The 11,753-nt window shown below is 40.1% G+C and overlaps 1 long non-coding RNA gene across 2 annotated transcripts; it reads right to left on the bottom strand.

Annotated features, from left to right (window-relative positions):
• Positions 1 to 259: 259 nt before the first annotated feature.
• On the bottom strand, positions 260 to 10,398 carry LOC122238104. 2 transcript variants are annotated; one of them, XR_006217061.1, is made up of 5 exons: positions 10,311 to 10,398; positions 9,107 to 9,185; positions 6,346 to 6,445; positions 2,049 to 2,266; positions 260 to 803 (listed from the first exon to the last, which is right to left on the bottom strand). It is a non-coding gene; the product is annotated as an uncharacterized LOC122238104 (long non-coding RNA). The 2 variants fall into 2 exon arrangements; XR_006217062.1 differs by lacking the exon at positions 9,107 to 9,185.
• Positions 10,399 to 11,753: the final 1,355 nt, after the last annotated feature.

Genomic DNA, 11,753 nt, shown 5'->3' with positions numbered 1-11,753 from the left:
TGAAATATTTGTTGAAGAAAGGTCCTCCGTGAAGGCAAAAAAAAAAAAAGGCAGCATTTGTGAAACTATTTGGGCTGAAATATTTACACATGGCAACATGCAGAAACTTAAAATCATGAGTATCCTTGTATTCATTTGCTGGGCTACCATAACAAAATAGCAGACAGGGCAGCTTAAACAACAGACACTTATTTTCTCCCAAGTTCTGGAAGCTAGAAGTCTAAGATCAAGGTGCCGACGAGTTTAGTTTCTTCTGAGACCTCTCTCCTTGGCTGCCTTCTGGCTGTGTCCTCACAGGGTCTCTTCTCTGTGTGTGCACATTCCTGGGGTCTCTCAGTGAGTCTTCCTCTTCTTATAAGAACACCAATCAGATTGGATTAAAGCCCACCCTAATGGCCTCACCTTCATTTAATCACCCTTTAAAGACCCTATCTCATCCAGTCACATTCGGAGGTACTATGAATTAGGGCTTCCACGTACGAATTTTAGCGTGATGTAATTCAGCCCATAACACTCTTCCTTTAGCAGACAAGTTTCTGACATCCTTTTTCCTCCCACATAACACAGAAGGAAACTTGGCCGCTAGCATCCAGAGCGGGGTATTCAGTGGACCAGAAAGTAAACGCCCTCTGCCCAGCAATCTGCAGTCACCCTTGTGTTGTGTGCTTTTCTGCGTGTCATTGTTGACCTGCCAGGCTCCAAAGTCCACGTATTCTGACCAATAATAACTAACTAACCCTTTCACATTGGCACACTTCAACAAAATAGTCTTGTTTCTTCTTTTGTAAAGTAGCGAATGCTCACTGAAAAAAAAAAAAAAGATCAAATATTGGTGAAGTATAAGAAAAGAAAGTATGTAATAAGAAGATAAGGATCACCTCTGAAAACATAGCCAGTGGTATCCAGTTACCACATTAGTTACGTGCTCATCAGAATATTTTGTTTAGCAAATACTTGTATGCTTTTTAATATAAAAAATAGAAATCACAACATATATACTTTTTCAGCTTTGTTTTTCCTACTTAATATATTATAGACAGTTTTCCCTTTCAGTAAATAGATGCCTTAAGACATATTAAAATTCAGGCTGGGCAACCCAGCCTCCCTCCAGAGCCAGGCTTTCCTTAGACTCATTGCAGTGAAGTGGAAATTTCAGGGCCCAAAGGGGCAAAGCCAGTCAATATGAAGCGAAGTCTAGGCATTAGCCCGTATGCGTCCAACCACCTGCCTGAAGGTGAGATGTGTAGATTGCCAAGGGTTGCTGGGCCCCGAGTCAGGGAGGCTCTCTTGTGATCTGGGAGCAGACAGCAAGCAAGCTCTGGTATCCTGCAGGCTTGTGGGGACTGCCTTTCCTAGGTGGGAGCTGCCCTCACCTCTTTTACTGACCTTCCTCCGGGCTGAAATTGTGAACCTCGTCCACTCCTGATCACAGTTCTCTTCTCATTTAGGACACGGAGGGGCATCTTTCTTCCCCCAGCGCTCAGGTAGACACATAAAAAGCAACTCACCCTCACCCCAACACAGAGAAACGGTCAAAAAAGAATTTGCAAACATCACGCATTCTCCTCCTTTGCTTCAAATACACAGTCCGTCTTCTGGGAATTGGGCCCAGAGGTGCATAAGAAAGATGTTTGCCCTAGGCTGTTCATCCCCACCAGACAGGAAAAAAACTACAGGAAAAAAAAAGCCCAGCAACACAATATCCTCTTAAAGAGGTACTAAGTATTGCACTGACTGATAGAAATTATGCCATAACTGATTTCCTATTGCTAGATATTTTACTTTATTTCCAAATTTACTAAATGACACTTCAGGGAATATCTTAGACACATATTTTGCACTCTTGCCTTAATATATTTCATTAGAATACATTCTTAGAAGTGAAATTTATGGGTCGAAGGATATGCACATTTAAAGTTATGACAACTATTTCTGATCTGCTCTCTGCAAATGGTATAGCAGTTTATATCATTTCCGTTATTTTAGGTATATACCTTGGAATGAAATTGAGGGTGATTTGGTAAACCTATGTTTAACTTTTAGAGTACCTGTCAGATGATTTTCCAGAACAGCTTTGCCATTTTATATCCCATCAGCAGTGTAGGAAGGCTCCAATTTTTCCAGATCCTCATGAAGGCTTGTTATTATCCCATCTTTTGCTAGCTCTGTGAGTAGGTGTGATGTGCTATCTCATTGTGGTTTGGATTTTCATTTCCCTGATGACAAATGATGTGCTCATGTGCTTATTGGCCATTTGTATATTTTCCTTAAAAAGAAAAAATAAATTCAGACCCTGTGCCCATTTCTCAAATGGGTAATTTGTCTTTTTAATGTAGAGGAATAAGAGTTCCTTATATATTCTGAATACTAATTCCTTATCAAATATATGACTTGTAAAAAATTCTTCCATTCCACGTGTTGTCTTTTCCCTTTCTTAATAGTGTCCTGTGAAGCACAAACGTTTTAAATTTTGGTGAAACTCAATGAATCTATTTTTTCTTTGGTTGCTATGCTTCAGGCCTCACATCTAAGAAAACACTGTCCAATCCAAGGACAAGAGAGAACATTTATTCTAGGAGTTTTATAGTTTATACACTTACATTTAGGTCTTTGGTTCATCTTGAGTTGTTTTTTGTATATGGTAGGAGGTAGGGGACCAACTCCATCCTTCGCCTGTAGATATCTGGTTGTTTCAGCACTATTCGCCGAAAAGACTAATCTTTAACCCACTGAATTGTTCTTGGCATCCTTGTCAAAAATTAATTGACCCTAGGTTGATTTTTTCTTAATTCTCAATTCTGTTCTATTGATCTATATTCTGCTCTATGCCAGTACCACACAGTCTTATTTACAATAGTTTTGTAGTAATTTTTGAAATCAGAAAGAGTAAGTCCTTCAAGTTTGCTCTTTTTGGTTTTTAGGATTGTTCTGTATATACTGGAGCCCTTGCATTTCCAGATGTATTTTCTACCATTAATTTATAAAGTTCTTTCTATGTTAATAGTACCCCTTTATTAAACATATTATTTTTCTTATATATATATTTTTCCACTCAGTAATTTTAACATTTAATTAATCTATTAATCTTTCACTCACTGTTTTGGGATTTGGCTATAGCTAACTTTTTGGTATGTCAGTCTTCTGCTGTACCTAATGTAGGCTAGTCCTTTAATCTCCCCATCCTTGATCACTGTGAAACTCAGACTCTACCTGAGTCATAATCTTGTTACCTTCTTCTTATGTAAATAGTCCAAAAGATTAAAAATGGCCAAAAACTATTTGCCACGCCTCCCATCAATAGATGAGGTGTATGTGCCCTCCTCTTCAATTTAGGTGCGCTCTGTAACTGTTTTCATCAATAAAATATGGCAAAAGCTTACTCTGTGCCTGGGTTTAAGCCTTAACAGACTAGAAGCATTCACCTCTTGGTCCTTAGAACATTCTTTCAAGCCCTAAGTTGCTATGTAAGAAGTCTGACCACCCTGAGACCACCATGCATGCTTTGTGTGGGAACCCCTGACAGCTGGGGGTCCCAGCCTTCCAGTCATCTTCCAAGAAACCAGACAAGTGAGTAAAGCCTTTCAAAGCGGTCACCCACAAGCTAAAGCCACCAGGTGACCCTAGTTGACCATCATGATATAGAAGAATCACCCAAATAAGCTCACTTGGATTCATAACCCACAAATTCATGAGATATAATTAAATGGTCATTGTTTTGAGTTTGGCAGTAATTTGTTACCCAGCAGTTTGTTACAGATCAATAACCAGCAATGAGCCTGGGCTAACCACCACCCATGTACTGGTAAAATAGATGGAGAGAAAGAAGATGCATATAATCCTTTAAAGAAAACATTTTCCCTTTTGAAAAGAGGAGAAAGAGTAATGGTTGCAAATCAAATATGGAAGCTCTGTCAAGCCCTTGTATCCCTTGCAGATTCTGGATGAGAGAGGAAGACTGGCCGGGAGGTGGACAGGCAAAAAAAGGCGAGGCTTTGAGGAAGTCTAATGGAGGTGGTGGCTTACTCCCTTACTTTGGTTAATCTCCCCTGAAAACTCCTCCCACCTATGTCATCTAGGAAGAAGATTCTTTTTAATCCCCTTATTTCGAGGATGGAAGAGATACTAGGAAGAGTAGACTGGGGCTAAGTTCTAAAGTGCACCTGGCTTGCCTCCGATGCAGAATCGACTTTAAAACTGCTTTGGCTATTGGTAGAAATATAAAAGTGTAGCTACTATGGAAAATAGTATGGCAGTTCCTCAAAAACTAAAGCATGGAATTGCTCTATGATGTGGCAGTTCTACTTCTGGGGATATATACAAAGGAACCAAAAGCAGGGTCTCAGAGAGGTGCGTGTATACCCACGTTCATAGCAACATCCTTCACAACAGGCAAAAGTGGAAGCAACCCAGGCGTCCACTGATGGATGAGCGGATAAACAAAATGTGTTATAAACACACGATGGGGCATTATTCAGCCTTAAAAAGGAAAGGAAATTCTGACAAATGCTTCAACATGGATGAGTCTTAAGGCATTATGCTAAGCGAAATCAGCCAGTCACAAAAAGACAAAATACTACTTAATTCCATTTACAGGAGGTACCTGGAGTATCAAATTAATAGAAACAGAGAGTGAAATGGTAGTGGCTAGGGGCGAGGGTGAGGAGTATATCGAAAATCGCATGAAGAAGTTCTGGAGATGGGTTACGCAACAGTGGGTAATATGTTTAACACTACCGAACTGAGCACTTCAAAGTGGTTAAAATGGCTAATTTTATGTTATGTGTATTTTCCCACAATTAAAAAAAAATAAAGAAAACGCCAGATTTTTTTCTGGGTGGAAGCTGGGGGCTCTGGATTTTGGGAAAATGGCTGCTAGGCTGTGAATGCTAAATCCTCAGCGATTCCAAAGATCAATTGTCTTCATCGGGTAAAGGACTTCAAAGGCACTTGTTATTTATAGAACTTCATTTGGGAATTGTATTTTTTTCAGCTCCCAAGATTTAAAGAACAGACATTATTAGGAAGTTTTCTTGTAATTTAAAGATGATCTGTATAGATGTTTATATTATAAAAAGGTATTCGTGTTACAGTACTAATTTGTAGTAGCTAATATTTATTGAGTGTTTACTATGTGCCAGGCCCTTGGCCAGGCTACATCAGTTAGGATGGTTAGGTTACACTGTGACTACAAACAATCCCCAAATAAGCAGAATTTTGTTTTAAATAAATTAAAGTTTACTTCTCACTCATGTGACACAGGTGGGCTGGGGACTGTGTTCCCACATATCATCCTCTTTATCCTAAGAGCCAGACTGATAAAGCTGACAATATCAGGAACACTGCCAGGGCCCTATCAATAGAAAAAACAGAAGCGTATATTCAGCGTTAAACCAAACTGAAAATTGCCCAAACTGAAAAATTTGAGGACACAATCCCTAAGATTGTCTTCACTTCTGACACCAACTGCAAGTTCAGAAGTTTCCCCCAAATACTTTCAGATTCAGTAATTCACTAGAAGGATTCTAAGAACTCGCCGAAACCTTTGCGCTTACAGTTACACAGCTAAAGGAAGAGACACATAGGGCAGAATCTGGGAAGTTTCCAGACACAAAACTATGCAGTCCTCAGGATGCATTACTCTCCCAGCATCAATCCCTGATGCTACTCACAGAATATTGCTGACCAAGGCAGCTCACCTGAGCTTCTGCATCTAGAGTTTTTATTGAGGTTAGAGAGGCATGATTAATGGCAGGATTTAATGATTGATTGAATGATTGACTGACAACACGTGACCCAAGGTCCCCACCCTAAATCACATGGTTGGTCTTCCTGGTGTGGCCAACCGCCACCCTCACCAAAGACATTCCTATCAAGTATGACGTTGAGTACCTCGTGGAAGCTGAGGGCAAAGGCCAGTCCTTTCTTTGGGCAAGGCCAAATTCTTTTTTTTTTTTTTTTATTTATTTTTTTAATTTACATCCAAGTTAGCTAACACACAGTGCCACAATGATTTCAGGAGAGCAAGGCCAAATTCTTTACTACACACCCTATGTCAAAACACACACTGGCCTTTAAAGCTTCCACTCAGAAGGAACACATGGCACTTCTTCTCACATTTTTTTGGCTAAGTCAAGTCACAAGGCCAAGTTTAACTTCAAAGGGGGTGGGGAGGTACATTCTTCCCGTAGATGATTAGATATAGGTGACTAGAGATCCAGTCTACCATGTAAGTATTTTTTGTGTGTATTATTCACTTAATTCTCTCAACAATTCCTACTACTATCTCCATTTTTCAAATAAAGAAACTGAGCCATAGGGAGTATCTATGATAACTGAGTATCTTACCTCTCTACTAAGTGTCAGGCCTCAAGTCATGCGGCCGGTGAGGCCAGGGCTAGAAATGCCTGGTTTTAAGCCCAGGTACTCCAGCTCCATAGCTCATGCTCTGTAAGACAATAAGAAAAAAATTGTATTGCTTCCTCACGTTTCTTCTTCTCTGCATTCAAATACTATTTGATGAATACTCCTGCTGTGCCAGGCACTGGTCTGTGATGTGCTGGAAATACAACGGTGAATGTGACATTAGGCACTTGCCCCAATGAAGCTGAGGTTTGTCTTACTTTCTTCCTGGACAAAGGATGAAATACAGGGCCTGGAATAATCAGGTCCCATTTGCCACACGCACAGTCACCATTATGACCATCGTATCACACTTATTCTCCCCAACTGGGATAGAATCTTGCCTACCCGCCTCTTGAGACTTTGGAGGGGCAAAGAAAGAGGTAAAGGAAAAATTAAAATTTGGGTGAATGAAATGAAATAAGAGTGTAAAAAGCACAATAGGATAACTCTTTGCCACTTCCCCTTACCTCAGAATAGTCAACAGGTACAGTATAGGCACTGCCCCATCTGATGGCAATTACAAACTGTATTCCCACCTGGACTGGTGCCTTCTGGCTCAGTATCAGCCCTATCCTTACCCTTCATCCTCCAGAGCGCATACCTTTTCCTGGAACTATTGAGGAAAGAATATGTTTTCTCGTACTGAGTTTGCTGAGAAGACAAAATGTTGGCAGCTATCCTGTCACCACTGGAGATCAGCCTGTCTGAGAATGGAGCCACAACAGAGGAAAGCAGGCAAGATACAAGACATGCAAACCAATCCTTTAACATTTGAGCTCCTGGATCCGGCCATGCCTGAGGTCAGTATGTCCTAGACTTTTCAGTTACGTGAACCAATCAATTCTCTTTTTTTATTTTGTTTTTAATTTAAATCCAAGTTAGTTAATATACAGTGTAATAATGATTTCAGGAATAGAATTTAGTGATTCCTCACTTGCATATAACACCCAGTGCTCATCCCAACAATTGCCCTTCTTAATGCCCCTTGCCCATTTAGCCCATCCCCCCACCCAACAGCCCTCCAGCCACCCTCAGTTTGTCTTTTGTATTTAAGAGTCTCTTACAATCAAGTCTCTCTTTAGGGCCAAGAAGTTAAGTTGAATCTCTGATATTGCAACCAAAGAGTCTCAATACACCCATATGTTTTCCCCCTTTTAAAGTTCCAGTGCCACAAAAGCCATCATACATCCTCCAGAGGAAGGGAGAAAGGTGTGTATTCAAGAAATGAAAAGAAACCTGAGGAAGGCAAATGAGGCTCACAGAGCATGATACCAGTTTCCTAGGAACCACCTGCTGAAATTGTCACTGCTTCTACCCATACAGCCTGCAATTTTTAGCAAAGTATGAAGAGCAACAGAAGGAGGACTTGACCACCAGGAGCTTGGAGGGATACCAGCACACTGAGTATCTTCTCTCTACTAAAAAGATTTAGTGCTAGAAAGCTGAAGTGAAGCCTCATATCCTTAAAATTCATTACAGCCATAAAAAGCACCGCCATATTTTCATGAGCTATTAAAACAAACAGTTAAAAATAAAGCCCATTTGGTATCCAATATCCTTCACACGATCGTATTTTTTCATGTATTTGTGAAGCAACAAACGTTGGCTAACTGCAATACATCTCCTTGTAACTGATTCCAATTTCCACATTCTCTTTTGCATCCTAAAATAATAAGCTACAATTTCTCTAGCCATACAGTTTATAAATTACATAGACTTCCATCACCGCATGAAATGCGTTCTCTTTGTTTCTCCTCTTCACCTTTGTCAACTGATCTTTCATTTTAACAATTCTTGATGAAATCCCCACAACATGGAGTGACGTGAGAATGAGCATCAGAACAGTATAAAGGGAGGGGAGCCTGGGTGGCTCAGTTGGTTAAACATCTGACATCGGCTCAAGTCATGATCTCAAGGTCCGTGAATTCGAGCCCCACGTCAGGCTCTGTGCTGACAGCTCAGAGCCTGGAGCCTGCTTCGGTTTCTGCCCCTCCTTCTCTCTCTCTCCCCCTCCCCTGCTTGCGGTCGATATCCTTTTCTCTCTCAAAAATAAATAAACATTAAAAAACAGGAAAGAAAATGCTGAATACACTTCATTTCAGACATCTTTGCTGCTAGAGCATGAGTGTATGACATAGGGCCTGAAGGAAAATCTACTGGAAATTTGAGGGAAAGTTTTCTCTCAGATTAAAAAATAAAATTCACAAAAATAATAAATAAACAAACAAAATTCACACACACACACACACACACACACACACACACACACGAAGAAGGATGCTCTTTCTCCCTACTTCTTGTTTGTGGATGAGATCTTGTAATGATGTGATACCTGGAGCTGCAGCAGCCTTCTTGAGAGTGAGGGTATAACCTGACGTTGAATACTCTAAAGTACTCTGAAGATGGTGAGAAGGAAGAGTGGTTTTTAGTGACATCTTTGAACCTCTCATTTAACTAACCCTGGGACCCCGCTACCTTAGGATTTAGCACAGTGCCTGATACATACGGAGCACTTCACAAACATCTGTTGAATGAATAAATGAATGGTTTTAACTTTTCACAATTTGTCTTCAGAGGAGATAAAAGAAATGTCTACCCAAACTAAATCTTCATCCACCCATAACTCAGCAATCCCACTCCCAGGTATATATCCAAAAGAAATGTGTTAGTTGTCTACAATAGACAGGAAAAGCATTCATAACACCTTCAAACTGGAAACAACTCAACTGTCCATCAGCAGGAGAATGGATAAGTCAGTGTTGGAATATTCTTGCTTTGGGATACTATAAAACAATACAAAAGAATAAACTATTAATACAATAGCATGGATGAATCTCACAGACATAATATTGAGCAAAAGACACTGTACCCGCAAGAATACTTACTATATGATTCCACTAAATAAAGTTCAAGGGGCGCCTGGGTGGCTCAGTCACTTAAGCATCCGAGTCTTGATTTCAGCTCAGGTCTTAATCTCACGGTTTGTGAGATCAAACCCTGAGTCAGGCTCTGCAATGACAGTGCAGAGTCTGCTCGGGATTCTCTCTCCCTCTCTTTCTTTGCTCCCCCTCTGCTTGCACACGATTTCTCTCCCTCCCTCTCTCGATTAAATAAATAAATTTTTTTAAATGTGCTTAAAAAATAAAAATAAAGTTCAAGAATAGGAAAATTAATCCAAGGTGATAGAAGTCAGTGGTTACCTCTGGGAAGTGGGGATGGTTATTGAGGGGTACAGGGCATAAGAGAATCACCTACGGTGACAGAAATGTTCTTCTATATCTCGATCTGAATTGTGATTACATGGGTTTATGCACATGTAAAAAAATCATCAAACTATACATTTAACAGCTGTGTAACTTCCTGTATATGTTATACCTCAATTTTTCTTTAAAAAAAATTTTATAACGTTTATTTTTGAGAGAGAGAGAGACAGAACGTGAGAGGGAGAGGGCAGAGAGAGAGGGAGACACAGAATCAGAAGGAGGCTTCAGGTTCTGAGCTGTCAGCACAGAGCCCGACGCGGGACTCTAGTTCATGAGCCGTGAGATCACGGCCTGAGCTGAAGTCGGACGCTTAACTGACTGAGCCACCCAGGCACCCCTACCTCAATTTTTCTTAAAGCAAAAAAAGTTTTGTTTTTCTTTTAAAGGAGGTAGAGGAAACAATTTTTACTCAGTATTTATTTAGGGAAGGTAACTTTAAGTGCCTTACAAAATAAGCTTCATAGTAACAACTATCAAGTAGGCATTGCTATCTATATACTACAGATGCAGATATGAGAGTCAGAGATTAAGTTACTTTCCAAGGTCACACAGCTAATCAGTGGCAAAGCTGGTATTTGAATACAAATGTATCTGATCCTAAGACCCATGACGCTTTCTCTGTATTACTATAAAATGTACAGGTACCTGCATGGCCAAACTTTCCAAGGTCATGGGAAGAAGCATCACTGTGACCCACGAATACTCTTCCTGAAGGTGGATTTTTCTATAGAAGTTGCCTAGATGGGAACAGAAAAGGTTTTATGTACAAAGATAGTCATTGCAGAATTTATCATAGTGAAAAACCGAAAACAAGGCAATTATTCAACAGCGTATAATTAAGCAAATGATAATACATATACTCAATAGAATATTATACAGCCATTAGAAATTATGTTCAAGAAAGCTTCTGATGTAATGTTCAATGGGGTAAAACAGAATAGAAATTGAATTTACTTTAAGAATACGACCATGAAAAGCAAAAACTTTTTAACTTAGAAGGAAAAGCCTGAAAGTGTTTGCACGTAAAGAACATTAACAATGTCTGCCTCTGAAGAATGTGATTTGGCAAAGTGGTTGTAGGGGTTGGGGTTGGTGGAGGGTTAGGGAGAGGACAGGGACATTTTTTGCTTTATAATCTCTGTATTTGATTTTTCACAATGAATATGCATAATTTTATGATGACATTGTAACTCATTAAAAACAACTGGAAGGAAATTTGTAAAATATTAACAATAGTTGTCTTTGGATAACAGGATTTGAGAGATTTTTTAAATTCCTCCTTTCACTTTTCTAGACTTGGTAAAATTCCTATGATGAGTATATGTTTCCTTGTATCTGCAAAAAAGAAATAAATTTATTTCAATGAGATGATGCATCTGAAAGCACGCTGTACTCTGTGAAGCAATTCAATTACAGGTGACTTTATAACTACCGTAAAACATATGAAATGCTGTCAATGCCATTGTAAGAGCAGAGGGCAGGCCCTCTATCCTGCGGCCTGAACACGCAGTTTCTCCACAGCTGCCACCTTCAGAAGGAGGAAGCAGGCTGGGCAAACCACAATCTGTCCACTCAGGACAATTGTAATGCTCAGTAGTTTTTCTGGCAAAACCACGGGCATTAGTTTAGAACATTTCTTGAGGCTGTGCTTCTCTGCCCAGGCTGCACATTAGAATCATTCAGAGGTGATTTTTAATTTTTTTAAAACGTCCTACCCCCAGGGATTGCAATTCAATAGCTTGGGGTGCAACCCAAATATGGATTTTTTTTTTTTTTTTGAGAGAGAGGGTAAGCAGGGAAGAGGCAGAGCGAGAGAGAGAAAATCCCAAGAGGGCTCTGTGCCATCTGTACAGAGCCTGATGCAGGGCTCAAACCCATGAACTATGAGATCATGCATTACCTGAACTGAAACCAAGAGGCGCTTAACCGACTGAGCCACCCAGGTGCCCCTCAAGTACGGATATTTTTAAGATGTTTCCCAGTTAATCCTGATAAGCAGACTGGAGAGTGATGCCTTCTGGAAATACCGTGGATAAATTATCCCCCTGTAATGCAGGAAAGTGTTCTAAAACTCCTCTGGGGATGCCT

Source organism: Panthera tigris, chromosome B1 (assembly GCF_018350195.1).
Source record: "Panthera tigris isolate Pti1 chromosome B1, P.tigris_Pti1_mat1.1, whole genome shotgun sequence".
In the NCBI taxonomy this organism is placed as follows: domain Eukaryota; kingdom Metazoa; phylum Chordata; class Mammalia; order Carnivora; family Felidae; genus Panthera; species Panthera tigris.
Note: the sequence above shows the minus strand (reverse complement) of the source record. Positions and strands in the feature narration are given on the sequence as shown.